The sequence below is a fragment of the Pinus tabuliformis genome, chromosome 6, assembly GCF_031772625.1.
Source record: "Pinus tabuliformis cultivar Carrire ecotype Pingquan chromosome 6, CPIR1, whole genome shotgun sequence".
Classification (NCBI taxonomy): Eukaryota; Viridiplantae; Streptophyta; class Pinopsida; order Pinales; family Pinaceae; genus Pinus; species Pinus tabuliformis.
In genome coordinates this window covers 1,593,309,300-1,593,331,533 of record NC_142292.1, presented here as the reverse complement: position 1 = coordinate 1,593,331,533, position 22,234 = coordinate 1,593,309,300, and the positions used below count along the sequence as shown (strand labels likewise).

At 38.7% G+C, this 22,234-nt stretch overlaps 1 pseudogene; it reads left to right on the top strand.

Annotated features, from left to right (window-relative positions):
• The window catches only part of LOC149264927 (longifolene synthase-like), a 56,162-nt pseudogene extending 34,189 nt beyond the window's left edge, over nt 1-21,973 (top strand).
• Nucleotides 21,974-22,234: the final 261 nt, after the last annotated feature.

Genomic DNA, 22,234 nt, shown 5'->3' with positions numbered 1-22,234 from the left:
CAAAAACTTCAGAAAATCATAACCGAGGGGAACACAGTTGCAAACTCATGAAGTGTTAAATAAACCTAAGATTTCTTGGTACAAGTCATCACAATGTATAATTTCAGATTTTCACAAAAGAAAGAAGTACTACATATAAGATATTTACAGTTTTATCAAAAGACTTGCATCCAAACGGGAAAGAGAACGCGGAAGCTTTCAAAACCTAATCGAGTCGCTAATTTCTTCACCGACCTCAAAACTGTGCCATTCAGGCGATATTTTATGGGGTTTCTCTCTCAAAAGCAAGTGCTAAAGCTTTGAAATATGATCGAACGGTGGATTTCTATGATCATGCAAAACAAAAGACCTATGATAATAGAAACATCATATATTCAATCTATCTTGGATAAATCTTTCCCAATTTCACTTGGATCTTAGGTTCATTCAATAAAAGCGTAAGGTCTTCCTAGAAAGTTTTTCAACATTATCACCCACTACACGCCAACCTTCGTAGGTAAGGCTCTTTTTGAATATATGATGTTTCTGTTATCATAGATCTTTTTGTTTTGCATGCTCATCATCGTATACAACTTCCTTTTCCCCTTCTTTGCAGGGGAAAGCTACAGGTCTATACTGTCGATGGCTTCCACAGTGCAATCGTGGCGGCAACAATTTCTCCTTAACCCGGAAGTGAACCAGGTCATTCTTGTGGCTATGTTTCCTCTAACTAGCAAAGTTTTGATAAAGTTCATCATTTTGGTCCTCTAGAAACATATATGGCTTCCAACTATCATTTCATTCAAATGGTTTAGAAGTTTGTTTTGACGAAATGCATAACTCAAGCAGAGCTGGAGGAAATCCTGAAAATGATTTGTCACATTCTATTGGACTTGAACCTATGAAATTTGCAACAATCTCCACTTGAAACTGGTCGGTCCAAAGGAACCAATTAAACTAGCCCACTAGGCTTATAGAAAATTTAACTTATACATCCTCGTATATAACACTTCTCTGTATTTAACACTTCTTGCCAAGCTTTTCCACCCTATATATTATGCTTCAAGGGAATAGGTACAAGAGTGTTCCTACAATGAAACAAAAATAAAGAAAAGTAAAAGAAGCAAAGCATAAAAAGGGACTAAACTTGACAATACAAGAAAAGCGATTATCCTTTCTTTGCGAAGGTTAGACATGTTTTCTTGCATGTGGAATTAAACATATTCATATCCATGAACAAAATTGAAAATACAAGCAATTCAAGGGATTCCCCTTTCTTCCTGAATGTTAGACATGTTCTTTTCCGTTTGGAATTGAATAAATATTTATATCCATGAAGAAAGAAGAAAAAGTCATAATTTTTGGCAGAAGCGAAATTCTCAAGCATAGCCCATTCTTAGACTCGAACCTGGATAATTATGATAAATTCCTACAGGCCAACCAACAAATGTTAAAATGCAGGCCTTAATTAGAGCATGGAGATGGGTTAGGGTCTGTAACATTTGGATAAGCATTACGCTGGGATAAATTCAAATCCTACCTCTTAGTGCCCTCATTCCTACTGCTCAGAAAGTACCCCAATGGCCCACCAACGCTTAGTTCGATCCTTGCCTCTGAGTGCCAGCATAGCTACCTCAAGTACCCGAATGGCTCACCAATGCCATATGTTCAATTCTTACCTCTTGGTGCCTGCATACCTACCTTAAGGTCATGGCACGCATGTAAAAATGGAACCTCATCAAAGTATGGAGTAAAGTCCGTGATATTTAAGCCTTGTCTGCGTGAAACTCTAAAATTATAAGCCTTAATACTCTACTTTGTAGCTAACCATTGCTCATTATTTCTTAAAATAGAAAATTCTACGTCTTTTAACATAGGTAAGGGGTTTGCAACCTATATTTACGTACATACCTTCAATACATTTTTGAGCATGTATACGATTGTGAAGCGAAAGAAGCAAAGAGCATTTTCTAGCCACTGGCTCAGATGTAACCAGGCTCCCTACGTTGTTAATTCTTTTCTGGCATGTCCAAACACTTGCAAAAAAATAAAACTGAAAAAGCCTATGCTCTAAACTTTAATTTCTTTTTGCATAATAGGAAACTTTGAAAAGCTCTTACCTCTGAAAGTTATTTAAGCAGGGTTTGAAACTGGCTACCGTTTCTTTGTAAAGTTTGTCTATGCTTTTCGTTGGCAAATTACAAGCTGAGAAAAGGAGAAGGCCAGAGGAAATGAAAAAAGGGTCAAAATCAAGTGCAATGAAGCTCAAAATAAGCACTTAACACCTATGGTTTTGGCAAATTACAAGTTGAGAAAAGGAAAAGACCAAAGGAATTGAAAAAACCGGCAAGATCAAGTACAATGGAGCTCAAAATAAGAACTGAACGTGTAGAGTTTTGATAATTATTTTAACAGGCTTAAAAGCCTATCAAGATCAAGCATAATGTAGCTCAAAATAAGTTCTTACTATCTAGAATTTTGAGAATAATTCTACTCAACCTTTAATCTACGATATATTTTTGAGAATAATTCTACTCAGCCTTTAATCTACGGAATATGTAGAGGTGGTCTTGAATATGACAAAACTTATTTCAATATCGAGACTTATGCTGAGCACAGAAGGGGTTAATTAATATCCATATCCCTCTGTAAATTATGCCTCCAAATAAAACATAACAAAATAATTAAAATAACCATTTTTTAGTGCAATATAGAGACTTATGCTGAGCACAGAAGGGGTTAATTATTACCTTGGCACCTTTCACGACCTTTATGATGACATATGGAACACAATCAACCACAGTTGGAGCAGTTGCAGCAACCCTCTGTAAACCAGGGGCAACTTGGCTTTAAAACACGACATCAATTTAAAAAATCCAACAATGGACTCATTGTCAATAAAAAGAAAAATATTACAAGAGTCTTTAGATGCACTGCAGTAATAAAAATAGAGAGATACGATTGAAATGGAACCAGAAGGCATTGCACCATTCATTATACTTGTTCTGAGAAGTTATTTCCAGTATTTACCTTCTGCATTCGCTCAACTAGTTCCACAGGTGCTGCCTTGACTGCGTAATCATCTCCAGTCTTTGTCAGACCCTGACTCAACAAAGAGATTGTTAGCACAGGCAAACAACAATGCCCTTAAGAATATGCTGATAGCCTTGATAAAGGATATGACCTGCAAACATCTGTTTCTGCTGCAGCTAAACAGTAATCAATTTTTCTCAGGATGAAATTAGAAATGCAGATATATTATATATTGTCACGTTTTAATTCTCTTCAATTGTATCAGAACCTCCCTTGACACTTCTTCTTCCCATTGCTAGCAGTAAATATTGACTGAATCCCTTCCAAGTACAGAATGTAGGAAGAAGAAACATGACAGACTTAAAAAGGAAACTTCCATGGCCTGCCCCAACTAGGTATATAGTATATACTTCTAACACTTGAAACTAGGAATGTGTAATAAGTGACTTGCTTGTAATGTAAATCTCCTCTTCCCCCTATCATATTTTCTCCATTTCAAAAGTAACAAATGGTCAAACAAATTTTGTCATAAACATGCAGAAGGATTCATTGTTCTCACCTTAGTTATCACCAAAAGTGACAAATCCATTATGTTCATTAACAAGTTAGAAATAGTGTTCTTGACATACTTCACTGCACCAGGTATGTCACGATCAATGAGTATTTTGTGAAGTCACTCTGTAACCAAGTTCTTCACCAACAGGCAATTGTCCCTTCGCACTGTGTCAATGCCTGTTGATATGGAATATTTAAAAGATCAGGAATATTTAATAATTAAGAAGGCATAAAATAAATTATTTTTCTAAGAGCATTTTGAGCCTTCACAAACACTAAGGCCTGTCTTTGAAACAAAAAGATCAAGTTTGTCACCTTTAGTATCCATTTTGTCATAAGCATCTCGCTTTGTCCACAACAACCCAGCATATCTTTTCTTGTTGATCAACAAGTATGGGTAGTATATTTTTTCAAATTCTAGTTTAATAGGCTGCATAAAAGCATATGTTAAATAACGCACTGATTAGATGCCAAAGATGCACCAAACAGATGTAGATAAGCCACAGAAAAGCATAACTGATCATATTGTCCTATGCATATTTACAAAGATCTCATGGAAGTGGAATGTCAAAAGAAGATTAGTTTTAAAAAGAAAGGTGATATTAAAACATTCATCCCTACAAAAACATCATTAACAACTCTAGAGGCTTCACGGATATTTAAAATTCTTGACACTGTACCTTTGTAAATGTACCACTAATATAATCTCAGGCTTCCCTCCCTAGCGTCATGGCCTCTTCTATATTTGGTACACCAAACTGTATCATAACTGAATCTGTATCTCCATATACAACCTAGATTCAAATATAAAAATATAATATCAAGTATTACAGTAGAAATCTTGGTTAGGATCAGATCACCCATTATGATTTCAAGAACTTAAACTATCACCAATACAACAAGTGTACTTCCTGTCATTACTGATCCAGTTCAAAGGTTATAAATGCCTTTAGTTGCTAAATAATAGCCTACCTCAGCATTGTAGTGGTAACCACCAACTATTGTGAACCTTTCTTCAACTAGCCTCTTTGTATGCTCTATCATTTGATGGCCTGACAGGTGGAAAAAAATGAGATGATTAATGATATGAAATTTTAAAACAATACGTAAAATCGATATTGTCTGATGGAACAGAGAATGTGTCAAAAGATCAAACTTGACTTGTAATCAAAATATAATAAGAGGGCCTAAGCATATCATCTTAGTTGTACAAGTACACATGACTAATTAATGCAATTCAAGAACTCGATCTTATTTGTACAAGATTGTCAATTACAGTTCATACCAAAAACATTATGCCAGGAGGAAGAAAAGAATTACATGGATATAATTGATGCCCAAAAATAATCAATGTGAATGGTTGATACATGCATATATATAGAATAAGAGAGGACTACAAGCATCTCTATCTTGTAAGTAAAAGAAGCACCAATAACATTACAACTAGGAAAAACAAGGGGAGAATCAAGGTGTCCATGGATTTAATGTTTTTTTTCCATGGAAGAACTGTGAAATTACCATAGCTCGTCACACTCGACGAAATCTCCAAATAGGGCAATTTCCCAACAGTGGCACCAGTAAACCCATAAACTGAATTCGCATTGATCTGCAAGTGCACACAATCAAAACTATTTTATGTGTTTCACCAGCATACCTAGTTTTACTTTTATTCCATGTCCAAGCTATAATTAATACAGACTTGACAAAGCTGTAATTACCTTCAAAGCCAATTGTCAACCATCCAAGACAACCTTTTCAAAATGATCTTTAGCCTCCTAAACAAGATTACAGGAAGTTAAAAATTGAGATGCTAAGTGGAAAAAATACAAGCATGTAACATGAACATAGGAAGCACTTAGTTTACCACCCTTAGGTCTGCCTTGGCACTTAATTTATTTTCAATATATTTTTGCTTTAAAAAAGGAAATATATGCTACGATGATGCAATACAATGATTCACCAACATTAGGCACCAAACAAATGAATTAGACCATGGATGTTACATACGATGACAATCATCCACGATAAACTATGATTATTATCCACTCTGCAATCAAAGGCACAATGTAGGGACAACATGTATCCATCTTGGAGGATAGTGGGGAAACCCAAAATTTTATTTATGCACAATTGGTGGAGTGTAGAGGCATTCATAGATTGATATATATCATGAACAACGTGGGCGAGAGAGGATGCCCATGCTTGACCTAAGTTGTCTTCTTGATTGTTGGTTAGATATGTTGAGGATATGGTTGATGGGACAAATGTTGAGGATATGGTTGATGGTTCGATATTGAAGTCAAAATCCTCCCTTAACCCTTTAGCCAAAAATATGTCTCCTCAAGTATCTCCAATAATATCATATGAAGAGTCATAATATTTAACTTGGAATTATGGCCCACCATGATCATCTAATAATTAATTGAAATAGCAATAGACCCCAATTGAGGGATTGGGTGGATCATATGGTGGGACTATGCTAGTGGGAACCCTATATAAATGACTAGAAACCCCCTTGATTTTCTACCTTGATGGCACTCATCTCCCAAATTTCTTGTTGGATACACAAGTCCTGAAAACATGACAAGGAAGATGAGAGGAAGTTGACAGGGACATTAGGTTGTCGTAGAACATCATAAAGTGAATCAACATGGATGAAAATGGAATGGGAATTAAGGTCATAAAGTCATAAAGGTCACAAAGGTGCATCAAAATATTTTTGGAGTGTCCCAATGGTAAATATACAATTCTTGTCTCCTATAAAATAAAATATACATTTATTGTGGTGATAGTATCCACAAGATTCTTCGAACTAGTGGTATAGTGTTTGGCAATGAATGAATAAGCAAGAAAAGGGGGATAGTATCTAACAAATATGGTTAGAGTACGCATCGAATTCCCCATCCTTGAATGAAATGGTGGTTTACGCAGGGCTCATGAGAGAATATGGGACGAAGGGTAGATTGGCATGGTCTGAAAATGAGAGAAGGGTTTTATCTACTAAAGGAATATGGGATGGAGGTTATGTCTAAGTTCAGGGAGGCTTTTAGCTTTATTGACAAGGATGGAGGTGGATGTATCACAACAAAGGAGCTCGGGACAATAATGCATTCTTTGGGTCGAAACCTCAATGTATATTGGAAGTGGTCCAAATGTCTTATATTCAATAATCCAGTCTCAAATACAATCAACCACAAAGAGTAGTTATAATCTGCCTATAAATGCAACATATTAAATACACCATTCCAAAATGATTTTTCTGAGGAGAATCAAAGGAATAGATGAGTCTAGCTATCCATTGCCTCCATACATAGTAAACAACAACCAAGCCCACTCTGTCCTTTACGACACATTGTCTCATGCCAAGATGAAGCCAAAAATATACATTTACTGATATTCTTAAGCAGAGTGAAAATATGAAGCCAATATACAAAGATTCTCTGAAGGACTGCTCGAACTAGAGTAAACTTGCCTCCTAGGGAGAGCCACCTCTATGCCCATGATAAAAGTTTACAGTGGATTTTCTCTATAAGTCAACTCCAATCCTTAATTCCATAACAATTAGGTTCGAGCATAAATCTAAGATTTTCAAAATATGCAACCAATGCAGTGGATATAACACCAAAAATATGATAAATCTCCAGTACCAATGCATCATCTCGGTAAGAAGAAATCATATGAGATTTATTATTATTCATAAGGAGTGTAGATACCGATCAAAAGAGGTCAATCTACCAAGAGGTCCGAAATCTGAGTATTTGAATGGAACTCTTTTCTTAGCGTTTAAAAAAAAAAGAAGCAACAATAAGGAGAGCAATTCTAGCAGTACTTGCTGAAAGAAAATCATGTAGATAATGTATGCAGATGAATTAATTGCTAAGGAAAACAATAGATATTTCACATACTGCTAGAAAAAGCAAAGGAAACAAGAGTGATGAATTCCATAAACATAATTAAAAAAACTGTCAATTGCACCCTAGTGGTTAGTTCTAGTATGAATGATGAATGTAGTGTTCAAGTTGCCAATAACCCAAAAGTATTTGTAATAATGGAAAATATCCTATTTAATGCATGAACATATGGATACCAGATAGTAGCGATGCATGAAGAAAACTGCATGATCACATCCTAATGGAAAATAACTCACTAATAGAACAATCCACAAATTACATGGTAAAAGGTGAAAGGTAGTTGGACTGTTATTGGGTTAGCTAGAGACCAAGTTGTTTCCAATGATCTCCTATGCAGTCTCAGAATAGAGTTCAACTCTGTGGCCATTATGCATCAAAAAATTTAAGTAGAGAATCTCTTAATTAAAACTGAAATATAATACTATGCCCACAAGCGCCCAATCATAAAGAATGTTAAACAAACGAACTTGCAAGATAACCAGATAACTGAACATTATGGAAATCATTCAGAAGCGCTTAAGTGCAAGACAAACAGAAAACAATCGAACGCCTGTCATTCATCATATTAAGACTAGTATTACTCAATAATGTAACAAAAACTGTAAACATCTAGGGTTATAAAAATCATAAATATGTCATTAAATAGTATGGCAACCTAATATGTTCAGAATCCAAAATTAACAACAGAAATGATTTTGGGCCAACCAAGTTTGTATGCAATAAAGTTTCATTTACACCAATAACTGCATTCTCAAAAGTTCGAGTGTTAACCAGCTAGCGAATATGTGTACAAAGAAGAAAACAACAAGAAATGAGAACTTCTTGCGCATGAAACTTAGAACAAACTAGCCACATATGACCTAAATCTCAGGCCTAGATGGTTGTAATTACAAGCTATACAAGGATTTATAGACTCCAAATAGGAGATGAAGCATACCAAGTGAAACCTTGGCCAATCAAACCATAGCATGTATTTAAAGAAAATGGAAGCCAACCTGACCAATCCGGAGACTGAATCGAGCTCGGTGGCTCTAAAACCTCAGTACTTATCAAATTCTGGACCATCAACCAATTTTCCTATGGCATAGAAATAAACCCTCGTTAGGTGTTGTCTGTGAACAAATTAAAATTGAATATGTGACAGAGAAATGAATCAAGTAACCCAAATGTGTATTTACCTGAATTTGATGTGAAGAAATCAACTTCAAGGCATGAACAGACCCTCTGCAACCACGAAGATGCACATTCTGAGCTGCAGTAGCCGTCATGCAATAGGATTGCAACAAGTCGAGCAGAGGCAATAGGTAAAGAGGAACCCTTTGCCTTGCTAACCACATGAAAAATGTTGTTGAGCAAGCCAATTGTCGGAGGAGACTGAGAAGCTTCATAGTAACGACATCAGAAGAAGGAAATAGAGGAAACCGACTTAGTTTTCAGGCCGCAGGAGGCAAGAATAGGGAATGGTTGTAGAGGCTTCCCATCGGTGGTGCATGAACACAAATGACCACCCTCAGCCAATTCCTCGAAGACAGTTACCCTAACCCTAACCAAAGCCTCCAGAACCGTCGAATCTCTCCCATCTTCAACAATCACATAATTGACTCCAAGTGGCATGCGTTGTGGAGTGCATTTGGACGGTAGGAGAAGCACTATTGAGATTGACACACACTCCTTGGAAGACGAGAACGATATGAATGACATGTTCATAATTGAAAATTCATTGTACCGAATATTGCACAGTAGATTGCATAGGACCAAAGTATATGCATAGTACATGTCCCTTGTAAGGTTAAAATTAAAACAATCACCCATTAGACCTTTTCATCACACCATAGTTAAATGTTGGTGTTAATACTATTGCCAGGTATTAAGATAATAATTTTTGTTTTTTTTTATTATTTTGGATTGTATAGTGGCTGTTACATCAATATTATTTTTCAACATTTATATTGTTAATTTTGTATTTTTTAAAATTATGAAAGCTATTTTATCTTTAAAATTATAAGACCTATTAATATTAGGTAAAATTACCTTAACATTAATTTTTTTTGTAAATCTCAATCTTGCTAATAAAACATATAAATTATTTTTGAAATGGCTAAGTTGAAAAAGAGTCATAGAGTTTAAAAAAAATAAATGGTAAATCTGAATCTTACTAATGCAGCTCAAAACTTATTTGTTATAGCAGCAATAACAAAAAAAAATGTTTTTTAAGATTATATATGACAAAACAAACCTATATTAAAAACCGTAAAAATATATATTTTTTAAATTATATATTTTCAATTTGTATAAACAACTTTATATGTGTAAAAGCATAAAAATATACATTTCTAAAATATATATGTCAAACATAAAATATAGCAGGAATTTATAACCTAAAAAATAAGAACAAAGACTACCCTGGAAGGTAGTGGACGGTAGGGTAGCCTACTGAGGTAGTGGAAAACGGTAGGGGAGCCTACTCCTAATCACTTGGCTATACAACTAGGAGAATACCATGATACCTAATATAGTAGAGGTAGAAAACTTAGGTTTAGGTCATAGAGGTCGTAATTGTCCCTTAGCATTTGGCACGTGGTAGTTGCACAATGCCCCTAGACGGTTTCGTTTAGTGGCCTTCATGGGTTGTGGAGTAAACGCACAATGGGAGCCACTTGAGGGAAGCTCACCCCACGTTGACATGCAGTGCATCACAGCCAAACGTCTGTCGGATGAGATTGTGGCATAACGAGGAAAGTTCACAGCATAGAGTGCAAAGGAAGGGTCAATGACTGGCCCATCTATGGCAACGCTTAACCGAAAGGTTGAGAAAATGTTTGAAGACCGTGGGAGATAATGGAGTGGAGTACTCCACCCAAACATATATTTAAATAGATAAACATAAATGGAGTGGAGTTTCCATTCCTTTTAAATACATATTTCCTTTAACACAATAAATATGCAATGATCTTAAGTTTATATGTAATTGGAATTCTTCAATTTCTTTAAAACGTGTCTAACTTTAAATTTCATACGCACACAGCTAAAAAAGTATTTACCATCTTTCTTCGTGGCTCGTGAGAGACATAATTGTGTAGTTTCAATGGGCAGTGACTGTTGCGGGATGAGGCCTTAGGAGGACACATTTACACAGTTTTAGGATGTAAGGCACTACTTGGGACGAGGCCCTGGGAGGACACATCTATGCAATTTCAGGATGCAAGGCAGACTGGGTAGTTAAGGGACAAAACTGCACAGTTTTTGGAGACAGTGGGTTCCGCCTGAGGGAAGGACACTGGAGGAAACCACTGCGCATTTTTGAATGGTAAGGGAGGTTGGGATTTTTGCACATTGCACGGTTCGAACAAGCAACGGAAAAGCTTGAGGGTTACATATGTGAAGTATGTAGTTCAGGAAAGTTGGATGAGGCTAGGTTGCTGAGGAAACTCCGAAATTTAGCTAAGTGTGGGATCAGTGGAACTTATGTGAATAGTGATAAAACTTCACTACGATCACACACTTGAAAACTTATCGATACAACATAGACCATCTAGAACATATAACACATACTTCACTTAATGCAACAACCTTTGTGGTAGCTTATGGCAAGTGCGACTTCGATTATAGATTTCGGGAGGATAAAGGCGACACTTGTGTAAGAGTGTGTGAAATGAGTGTTAAACATGTATCATTCTCATAAATATTTCCCCTTGAAGCAAAACAAACGTCCCTTTCCATGACAAGCGATTACCCCCATGCCCAAAGATGACACATTCTATGTAAAGATAAAAGCATAAACGACTCTTAAGATTGAAAAGGGGAGCTTGAGATCATCAACTTACCAATAACTAACTAAGGAATGATTGATCACTATATCCATAGTAGGCTCTGAAATTTAAGTGCAGGCCAAAATTTTGGAGGGTGTTGCAGCCTCTACAACAGAGCCTTCACCTTCTTGCTAGCTTCGTTTTCAACTAGTGTCTTGAATTCTACGAACTAAGAGAATGTCTCATCTTTATTCCACGTGAAGAAGATCCAACACTTCCGTGAGAAGTCAGCAATAAAAGTGACAAAATATTTGTGTCTGACAGTGTAGGTTGTCAAGACAGGTCCATAAACGTCATAGTGGATCCTTTCTAGGACTGCATGTGCTTTGTTTTCCTGATCATGGAATGTGGATTTTATGTACTTTTGTAATGTACATCCTTTGCATATATCCTATTGCTTAAGTGCTCCTTTAGAGAGGCGAGTGGTTATTTGTTCTATAATATTCGAGGCACCATGATACAAATGACCAAGTATTTTGTGCCAAAGTTCATCGACGTCGCGACCTTCACTTTCTCCGCCTTAGTGCTTAATGTAGCACATTCTTCCACATCTAGCTTATACAGGTTCTTCACACAAACCCCGATTTGCTTCACCTGCCCCGTGGCTATGTGTCTCAGGAATGCTTTTCCTTTGTTGAATATCACTTCACAACCATGGTAAACCAACCACTCAGTGAATGCCAGTAGATAGACCCCTAATACTTTACCTTTACCTTTTTTTACTATCGCCTCATATTGAAATTTTGAAGACAAAATATTTCTTCTCTCTTAAAAAATTGTCTTAAAGTCCCCCTCCATGTAGTAGTACCGAATGCAACAATAGACAAGTTGTCTCTAATCGTATCAGCATATATGAAAGGGACAGAAGAGGAATTGATGTCCGAGAAATCTTGTCAGTAAAACTTGTCGCGTTCTTCTTAGTCGATTACCCCCACAAAACAAAGAGCCCAACAAATCTTTGTCTTTATATAAGATAACGTGAATGGTAAATAAAATAACAACCTCGGTATAGGCGCAAGACAATAGTTGTCTACAAGCTGGCTGACTTAGGGTGCACTGTCACAGTCAATTTTTCAGTTGTAATTAGATAATATCATCTTAAATTGATATGTTTGTGTCTTAATTGTTAATTGTATTAAACATAGGTTTTTTGTTTCTAAGTAGTATTGATCTATTAATATAATACAAAAAAAGTTATAAAGAAACCTGATCTCAGAGATGTTAAGCATCAGTCATCATCACAAAATGCAACTGTTGGTATTGGACTGCCCCAACAGAGGGGAAACCAGTCCAAGAAGCTTTGAAGACTACCCCCATTATGGGGGAAACCAGCCATTGAACTAGAATAACTATTTCAAAGTAGACCTTGGTTTTCCAAAATGAACAAAGAGGAATGCAATCCTGAACCAAAAAGACAGGGACATAACCAAGTAACAATATGCCATTTCCACCTAGCAGAGAGTCAAATGGAGAATTCAAGACACTTGGCGTGAAGACAGAACACATCCAGACCACAAAACCATGAATCATAGAAACATATCCGCCTGGAAGCCGGACACCTTTGCAAGAGACCAAAAAGCACAAAAAGTGAGACGAATCCACCTGGGAGCCGGAGACCTTTGCATGAGGCCACGTGTTACGCTGGTGGTTCCTCCGGAGCTGGCTCTTCCTCAAGCCGATAGGTAAACTGATACCAATCGTCATCCTCCTCAGATGCGTCGCGACCTTGAGCAGTTGGAGAATCTATAGTGCCTTCAGCATCCATCTGTCGCTTACCAGCATCCCCAGCTTTATCTTTGTCATGCAGAGCCTTACTGCTTTCACCTTGTTGCTTGTTGTTGATCCCATGACTACCTGTCTCTTCCCTGTTCTGCTTGTTCCCATAACTGGACAGAGTAGCTTGCATCGCAGACTCTTCCTTGAAAGAAATTGTGATGGTAGCAGTGATTGTAGGCATGTTTAGTGAACTGTAGAAACGAAATTGTGTGCTGTGAGGGCCAGAAAGAGGAGGGAGTGGGAGATCCACAGTGTGGACAGCGTTGTCCCTCCAACCTCTCCCACTTCTGGTATTCAGGTAGCTATGAGTGGGGTTAATGAGTGAGTTGGGCAATTTAGTAGTTGAGTCCGGGGAGTCGGAGGTGGAACTGGTAGAAGCTCGCGAGCAGTTAAAACCTCCACGCGAACCTCCACGCCAACTGTGCATGCGGTGCCTTAGGCGAGCCATGGCTGAATTGACAACAGAAGAATTGGAATGAAGGCAACGATGAGTGGTAGCAGGGGTGGGCAAACCACAATCAAGAAGACAATGACAGGAATGCGAAAAATGAAAACCATTACCGAAATCTTAACAAGGGAGAATTAGGCAGCCACTGCCTGTAGCAATTTTGAAACATGGTTCAGCCGCTTGCGGAGGACAAATGCCATGGACAAGGGGAGGAGTAACAAATGGTTTGCAGGGGCCATGGTGTTGAAGAAGGTGAGCTCATCATAACTTTCGGAGTCAATAAATGTCACCTGAAAGGTGTTTTTAATCCATCTGCAGTGAGCTCTTAGGACGAAGAACTTAGCCAGATGGCTTCCCAACCCGCCGGCGATCCGTCTTGTCATTTAAACTTCGTTGATGACAACCGCATCCGGGTACATTTCCTCTGCATTTCCCCTTTCCTTTTGCACTAGATCATTGAAATACTACAATTTATGAGTATTGGCTATAGTGCTAAGAGCTCCTACATGAAGAGTCTTACCACTTTCAATGCCAATGTTTGCTAGGAGGTCTGCTACTTTGTTACCATTCCGACGAGTGTGCCTGATGGTAACTGCTCTGTGAATGAGTAGCCATTTTTCAATCTATTCCAGCCTTTACGCCAATCTCCAACTGCTATCCACTTTATGTGCTAGAGTTCCCTGTAAGATCTTGTTGATCATGTTAATTAAGATCTGAGAGTCCCCTTCAATTATGAGTGGGAAGAATCTATTGTTCTGAGCCAGGAGAAGTCCTTGCCAAATTCCTTCTAATTCAACTAAGTTGTTTGTATCCCAACCTATTTACTCCATGAATGTTTGGAGAACATTGACCTTGTGATTTCTAAATATTCCCCCAAATCATGCTTTACCTTGATTTCCCTTTGATGCTCCATCAAAGTTGAGCAGTACCATGTGTGGTGGGGGTGGAGTCCATTTGTCAGGTGTATCTCCAGAGGGAGGGATTTTCCTTAGGTGTACCTGTTCATGGTTCCACTGAAGGTTCCAGTTCATCCATATATTTTGTTCCTGTGGTGTGGATGGGAAATCATCATCAAGCCACGTTTGGAGCATCAAGGTTTCTCATATGTTTTGACATATATTGATCCATAGAACTTCTATGGGAGAGGAATGCTCTTTGAAGATGCGGCTATTTCTCTCTATCTAGATTGTCCTCATGAGGAAACCTGGTATTAGCTTCCATAAGGTGTTTAAGATTTTTCTTTTATAAGGGTGAGGTGCCCAACAATGAATAGTGCTGGCTGAATTCTCCTTATTTCATCCATCTCTTTGACATCTGAAGCTAACCTTCTGCCAAAGTCGGGTTGCTAACAGACATGAGTTTGGGAGATGTTCCTTAGTTTCTTATGCCTGTTTACAATTTGGGCAGATGGAAGGTCCGTGAAAACTCCGTTTCCTTAGATTATCCCAAGTAAGGATTCTATTTTGGCACAACAACCAGAGAAAGGTGGAGATTTTTGGCCAAATTGGTGGTTCCCAAACTTTGTGACAGAGGCTATCCTTGACAGTATGGTCCCTTAGTATTATGTGATATGCTTCCTAGGAAGTGACAGTACCTCTCGTTTCATAACCCCATCTGATGATATCTTTCTTATTTGATAGGCGAATTTTCCTGTTTGAGAGTTCTGTATCCAGGCTATCTTTGATGGATAGCATGGCTTGCCCAAGAATGAGGTTCAAGCATAACCATTGCCTATAACCTTGGTTGTGAACTTCCTCCCAAAGTTGATTTACTTTGATCATCAGTTGCTCTACCCAATCCTGAAGCTGGTGGGGCGTGAGTAGGTCCTTCAATTTTGGTCTTTGCTGCCAGCAGTCCTCCTAAAACCTTGCATTATCTCCATTCCTGATTTCCCAAAAACTGTGTTGTTGGATTAGATCTTTATGTTGTTTGGTAGCATTCCAAATTAGAGAGCCCGTGCCAACTTCTTTGAGCCAAATTAAATCATCCACTGGTTTATTATGAGCATACTTAGCTGTCGAGAGGATAGCCCAAGGAGTATATGGGTTCGAGAGCCATCTCCACTAGATGCGCGCTCCCATGACCTCGTTGCTATCCTGAGGATCCCGTAATCCAGTGCCTCCAGAGGATTTTAGGTGACACACTGTTTCCCACTTTACCAGAGCCCATTTTCTTTTTTGTTTCATATTCCCCCATAAAAAATCCCGTTGAAGATTTTTGATTGCTTTAAGAACCCATTTGGGTGCTGCCATGACTGTGAAGAGGTAGAGCGGCATATATTGTAGCACTGCCTTGATTAGAACTAGATGACTCGCCATATTGAGAGCTCTGAAGGTCCATGAAGAGATACGGGCTTCCAATTTTTCTAGGAGAATTTTCTAGGATGAGTGCTTTAAGGCAGAGGCTGTCATTGGAGCTCCCAGGTATTTGGAGGGCAGAGATGCAATCGAGAAGCCCAGAATTCTGGCTATAGAGGCTTGAGTGATGGGAGGTGTGTGAAAGAAGAAGACTTGCAATTTTGATTTGTTAATGCAGGCGCCAGAGGCATCCGAAAAGTTAGATAAAATTGATTTTAGCTTACGGGCTTCCTGGACTGAAGGATGACCAAATAACATATTGTCATCCACAAATTGCTGGTGGGTGAAAGTAGGGGTATTCTGGAAAGAAAGGCCACGTAATTGCTGGTTTTGAAGGGCATATTTGATGTAACGTCCAAGACCTTCCACCATAATAACAAATAGAAAGGGTGAGAGAGGGTCCCCTTGTCGGATACCTCTGGACGGGTGGAAGGGGGTGGAGGGGGTCCTGTTGACAAGAATTGAGAAAAGGGTAGAAGTGATGAGACTCATAATCCATCTTACCCAAGGGGGGGTAAAGCCAAAGGCTAGCAATATTTTTTGAATATATTTCCAGCTTAAAGTATCGAAAGCTTTTGAGAGGTCGATGTTTAGGAGCATACTTGCCTTTTCGATTTGCTTTAGGGAGTGCATGATTTCATGAGTGAGAATTATGCCATCGGTGATCTGCCTTCCTTCCATGTAACTTGATTGCTCCGGTGATATAAGAAGAGGAAGCAAGGACTTGAGGCGTGTGGCGATCACTTTGGAGACAATTTTATACAATACATTGCATAGTGTAATAGGTCAGAATTTGTCTAGAGTCTGGCTCTTCTCCTCCTTAGGGATGAGGGCGATGAAGGTGGCATTCAAGGATGGAAGCATCCATCTGTTAACTCTGGACTCCTCGACTACTTGCCAGACTTCCTCCTTGATTAGATCCCAGAAGTTGTGAAAGAAGTCCGAAGTGAAGCCGTCTGGTCCGGGTGCTTTCCCAACTTTGAGCTGTCACATCGCTGTCTCCACTTCCTGTAAAGAAATAGGCCTGAGGAGTATTTGATTGTGTTCCTCAATTACGACCTTAGGAATAATCTGGATGATCTTCTCTATAATTGGCAGCCGATCAGTCTCCGTTTCCTGATGCACTCTCTGAAAGTGGGTGAGGAGTTCCTGTTCTATATCTTCATGCTTCTCTAGATGTGCCCCCTGTCGATTTTGGAGGAGAGTAATGATGTTGTGCATTCTCCATTGGATAGTGGTATGGTGGAAGAACTTTGTATTGTGTTCGCCCTCTTTAAGCCATCGGATTCTCGATTTTTGTCTCCAAAGAATCTCTGCTTGTCTTGCTCTTTTTGAGATCTGCATTTGTAGTTGACGTTCCTGTTCTGCTATGGTTTCGGATCTGCCTTCAGCTGTGATTCTCTGCTGTAATTTTTGCATTTCTTGTTCAATAGTGCTTTGCGCCTGAAAGATATTGCCGAAGGTAAAGTGATTCCACTGTTTTATTTTTTCCTTGATATGTTTTAGCTTTTGTTGGAGCTTGTACATTTTTGCGCCTTCTGGTGGTGTGAAATTTCTCCATGTCTATGTTATCAGGTTATGAAAATCGGGTGATTCAGCCAAAAGGCTTCAAAGCAAAAGGGCCTACAAACATTGTCTCTTGGTCTTTGCCATTGAAGCCTAATAGGCTAATAGTTCGAGCTAGAGAGTGGCAATATAGAGGCCAAGAGATCCCCACCAAGATGTATTGCGTTATCAAAAATCAGGAATCTGTCTAACCGAGATGCAATTTGGTGGGCATCTGCATGCTTGTTGTTCCTAGTATAAACGCCATTGTTGAATTCCCTATCTATAAGCCTGTTGTTATGAATGTAGTTTTTGAAGTGTGTGCTTTCACAGTCCAGCTTGATCCGTCCTCCTCTTTTTTCCTCCAATCTTGTAATCATGTTGAAGTCCCCTCCTGTGATCCAAAGTGGGTGGGATCGTTTTGAGTTGATTTGAGTTAGGGTGTTCAATGTGTCTACTTTTTTTGTTGCCTCCTGGAGGAAGTAGACATTAGTTAAGTTTCCATGAACATTTGACCCTGTTAAATGAAACTTGGCCTGAATAAAGTGCTTACTGGCATGTATGTTGGTAAGTGTTATAGCTCTATCATCCCAAATGATGGCTAGCCCTCTTGAGGCTCCCATGGCTTCCACCACCACTTCTTTGCTTCCTAGCCACGCTTTGGCAAGGATCTGATCCAACGTTGTGGAATTATACTTGGTCTCCTGCAAGAAGAGAATTTGAGGCCTTTCCTGTTGTAGCATGTTCCTTATTAATCGTCCCTTCCCTAGGTCATTGAGCCCTGTGATGTTCCATGATATGAGCTTCATGATTCACGATTGGGAAGGGGATTATAGTATTCGGTGAGCTTGGAGTATCTTCCAAATTCCACCAGCATCTCCCCTATGTGGATGGTTCTCTAAAGATCGGTTTTCCATCCTCGTTTCTTGTTGTCTTTGAAGATATTTCTTCCAACCAACTGACTACCAATTTGGACGCCTAATAATCTTTGCTTCTGTGCTCTTGAGAGAATTACTTCTAAGTTCTCTAGCTGTCACTCAAGAATTTCGTCATATTCCTTTTTCTTACAAGCCTGTTCAAGTCCTAGTATATCTAGATCTCCGATGTCGAAGCTCTCCGGTTCCTCTTCCATGTGCTGTACTATTTCTTGCTCTGCCTCTGTATCGTCTACAATCATGAGCTGCATCTGAGTGCTATCTACCTCCATACCTTGAGCAGTCCTTTTCTGCATGTTATTGGGAGAGGGCGTTTTGGTGTCCGCGGGTTGCTTAGAAGTGAGGGCTTTCTTTGAGCTTGATGGAGCAGAATGGGCGGAAGTCTTAGGAATGGCTTCAGGTTGTTTCTGATTATCTGAAATATGAACCTCCAGCTGGAGCAGGATTTCAAAGCTGTTGCTTGTCGAAGGCAAGGAGGTGCCGGTGACAGGTTTTTTGACTGAGGTAGAGGGATTTTTATGGGTCTTTTTGCGATTTGGAACTTTTGTGAACCCATCCGAGTCAGATTTGTCCATTGCTGGTGTGGTCATGGATTTCATATTGGAGGGACAGTCTAAGAATAAATGGCCCAGGGCGTGGCATTTTCGACAGCGGAATGGTACATGCTCATAATATATTGTTTGTAACCATTCATAATCATCATGGTAGAGGCTTACCGCGTCCGGGAGAGCTTTGCTGAGGTGGATGTATACACAAATCCGCGCATAGGAGGTGTATCGCTTCAGCTTTGTCTCCTCTGCCACTTTGATGAATTCGCCTAAACGATTCCCAATGTCTCGTAAAGAGTCTTCGTCCCAATACTCCAGAGGGAGAGAATAAAGGCGCAACCACACCAGGGCCTAGCTCAGATCTTCTTTGTCCGGGTTAAAGCGCTCGATCCATCCTCTTAGGTATAGCCCTACTGCGTTGAAGAAATATGGTCCTCCATCCAATACCCTATTTTGGTCCTCCAGACAATTGAAAATGGCGGTAAAGAAGCCCTTAGGCCCTAACTACAATGTTATGTGCCATTTTGGCTTCCATTTGGCTGCGATCCAGTCATGCAAAGCTTTTTCCATTGGCCAAAGGCCTATGAACTTTCCTATCAAAGCATGATCCCTCATAAACTAGATCTGAGTGTTAATGCACAGATTTGGGAGCTCAATTTTGGGTCTGTCAACTGCTACCAGCTTGCAGGTGTTTGACGTCACTTGTGGTTCTTCATTTGTGTTGTTATTCGTCGGCATATTTTCATTCTCTGTTGCTGTATCTTCTGGATGGTCCATCCTAACATTTTCAGTCTGTCGCAGGCCGTTTTCCGTATCAACGGGGGGAGGCATCATGTCCTCCCCCTGAGCGGGTTCCATTGCCCAATAGCTGTTCCTTATTGTGCTGTAGTTTCCTTATGGCTGAAGGTTAATGGTAGAACGGCGCAGTCTGTGAAGGTCTGCCAGTTGCAGAGCAACGTCAAACCCTGAGCGCTCCGCTCTCCATTTTCATTCGAAGTGAAATATCATATTAAACATAGGTTTGATCTAAAGTGGTCATTGTATTAAATATAAAGTTTTGTCTTAAAATATTTTTGTCTCAAAATGCTTTTGTCTTAAATATAAAGTTTTGTCTTAAACTAATTTTGTCTTAAATTGTTTTTGTCTTAAAATAATTTTGTCTTAAATTGTTTTTGTCTTAAAATAATTTTGTCTTAAACTATTTTTGTCTTTAAATTTTTGTCTCAAACTACTTTTGTCTTAAATATAAAGTTTTATCTCAAAATATTTTAGTTTTAAATTATTTTTGTCTTAATTATAAAGTTTTGTCTTAAAAAATTTTTGTCTCAAACTACTTTTGTTTTAAAATATTTTTGTCTTAAACATAACGTTTTGTCTTAAAATATTTTTGTCTCAACCTATTTTTGTTATATTTGAGACAAATCAATTGATATTAATTTTTAATGTAAAATAAAAAATAAGTTTTTGAGACAAAATATTCGTTTTGTCTCAAAAAAATGTCTCAAAAGTGCCCTTGGTGTAGTAGTGTAATTACTGTTTTCAAGGTGAAATATGAATTGGAATTTGCATTGGAATTTCCATGGCATTGCAGTGTGCCTAGATGGGAGGCTAGGAACTTTATCGAAATATATGAACAAAACTATTCATGGCTCAAGTACTAACCTTGTCCAAATGAGTACAGAAAAAAGAGTCCTGAATTCCAGTAAGTGTTCTCAATACACTAATCTATGTTCGCCATTTATTATTTCAGGTTTAATATGAACCAGAAAATTTTAGAGTTGGCGAAATTGGACTTCAATATTCTGTAATGCGCGCATAAGAAAGAGATGCAACTTATCTCCAGGTGCACTAGGATTTGAGATTATGTATCTCATCATCATCATTAGATTGATTGCCTGCCTATTTAGGGACATGACCGTGTGCAATATAATATAGGTGGTGGGCAGACTCATATCTCGCGCGGCTGAATTTCTATAGGACACGTCACGTGGAGTTTTACTTTTGGGCGGTTCTAAGCACATTCGAGCCCGAATTTTGTAGCAGCAGAATCGCCTTCACACAGGTTTCAACACTGTTGATTGTTCTAGATGACCTATATGATACTCACGGAACTTTGGACCAAATCAAAATCTTCACTGAGCGAGTGAGAAGGTGAAGTTGAATTGGCCGCTATCCATTCATTCGTTGTAATTTCTGTGCCAGTGACATTGTATGATAGCCAAAAACTTTTATATTTTTAATAAACATCTTGTATTATTTACAGATGGGATAGTTCGTTAACAGGCCGCCTTCCAGACCACATTAAAAAATTGTTCGAGTTCTTCATGAATACGTTCAATGAATGGACTGCTGAAGTGGAAAAAATGCAAGGGCGGGATATGGCAGCGTACATACAAAAAAATGGCGTATGTATTATTTATAGTTATTATAGACAACTACGCAAAACATACTTGTAGTTTTTCTCTAATAAAAAGGTTGTTATGATTATGTTGCCTTCATTTTTAGTGGGAGCGATGCCTTGAGTCTTATCTGCAAGAAGCGGAATGGACGGCGGCTGGACATATCCCCTCGTTTAATGAGTACTATAAGAATGGCCTCGCTAGCTCCGGGATGTGTGTGTTAAATTTGATTCCGCTTCTGTTAATGGGCCAAATTCTACCAGACGACATTCTGAAGGAAATATTCTATCCATCCAAGATCCATGATCTCTTAGAATTAACGGTCCGAATGAAGGACGACAGTGAGTTAGCTTCTAGTTTAGAGTGTTACCTCAAAGACAATCCGGAATGTACCCGTGAAGATGCTTTAAATCATATGAAAGGCATCCTGGATGTTTCTGTCAGCCAACTGAATTGGGAATTTCTAAAGCATGACAACGTACCTCCGTGTTGCAAAAGGTTTTCTTTCAATGTTGCACGAGGCATGCACTTCCTCTACAAATACAAAGATTTCGTATCCATTTCTGACAAAGAGGTAAAGGACCAAATATTCAAAGTTCTTATGGAGCCAGTGCAGCTCTAAATATTATGGTCATGGCGCAGAGCCTTATCAATTTGCGCAGAGGGGTTTATATTTGATCGTCTTTTATTTGCCACCGCTATACACTAAATGTCGTTCAAAATATTCCATGTCTTTTGGTGGGCAGTCGTAATATATTTCTAATATCATAAACCATTTAAAACCTTCTCACAATGGATAGCGGCCAATTCGATTTCACCTTCGCACTCTCTCCGTGAAGATTTTGAATGGATAGCGGCCAATTCGACAATGAATAGAAACCTTTTTATTTTGTAAAAAATAGTTTATCACCGCAATGCTTTGATGGTTTTTTTTGGGGC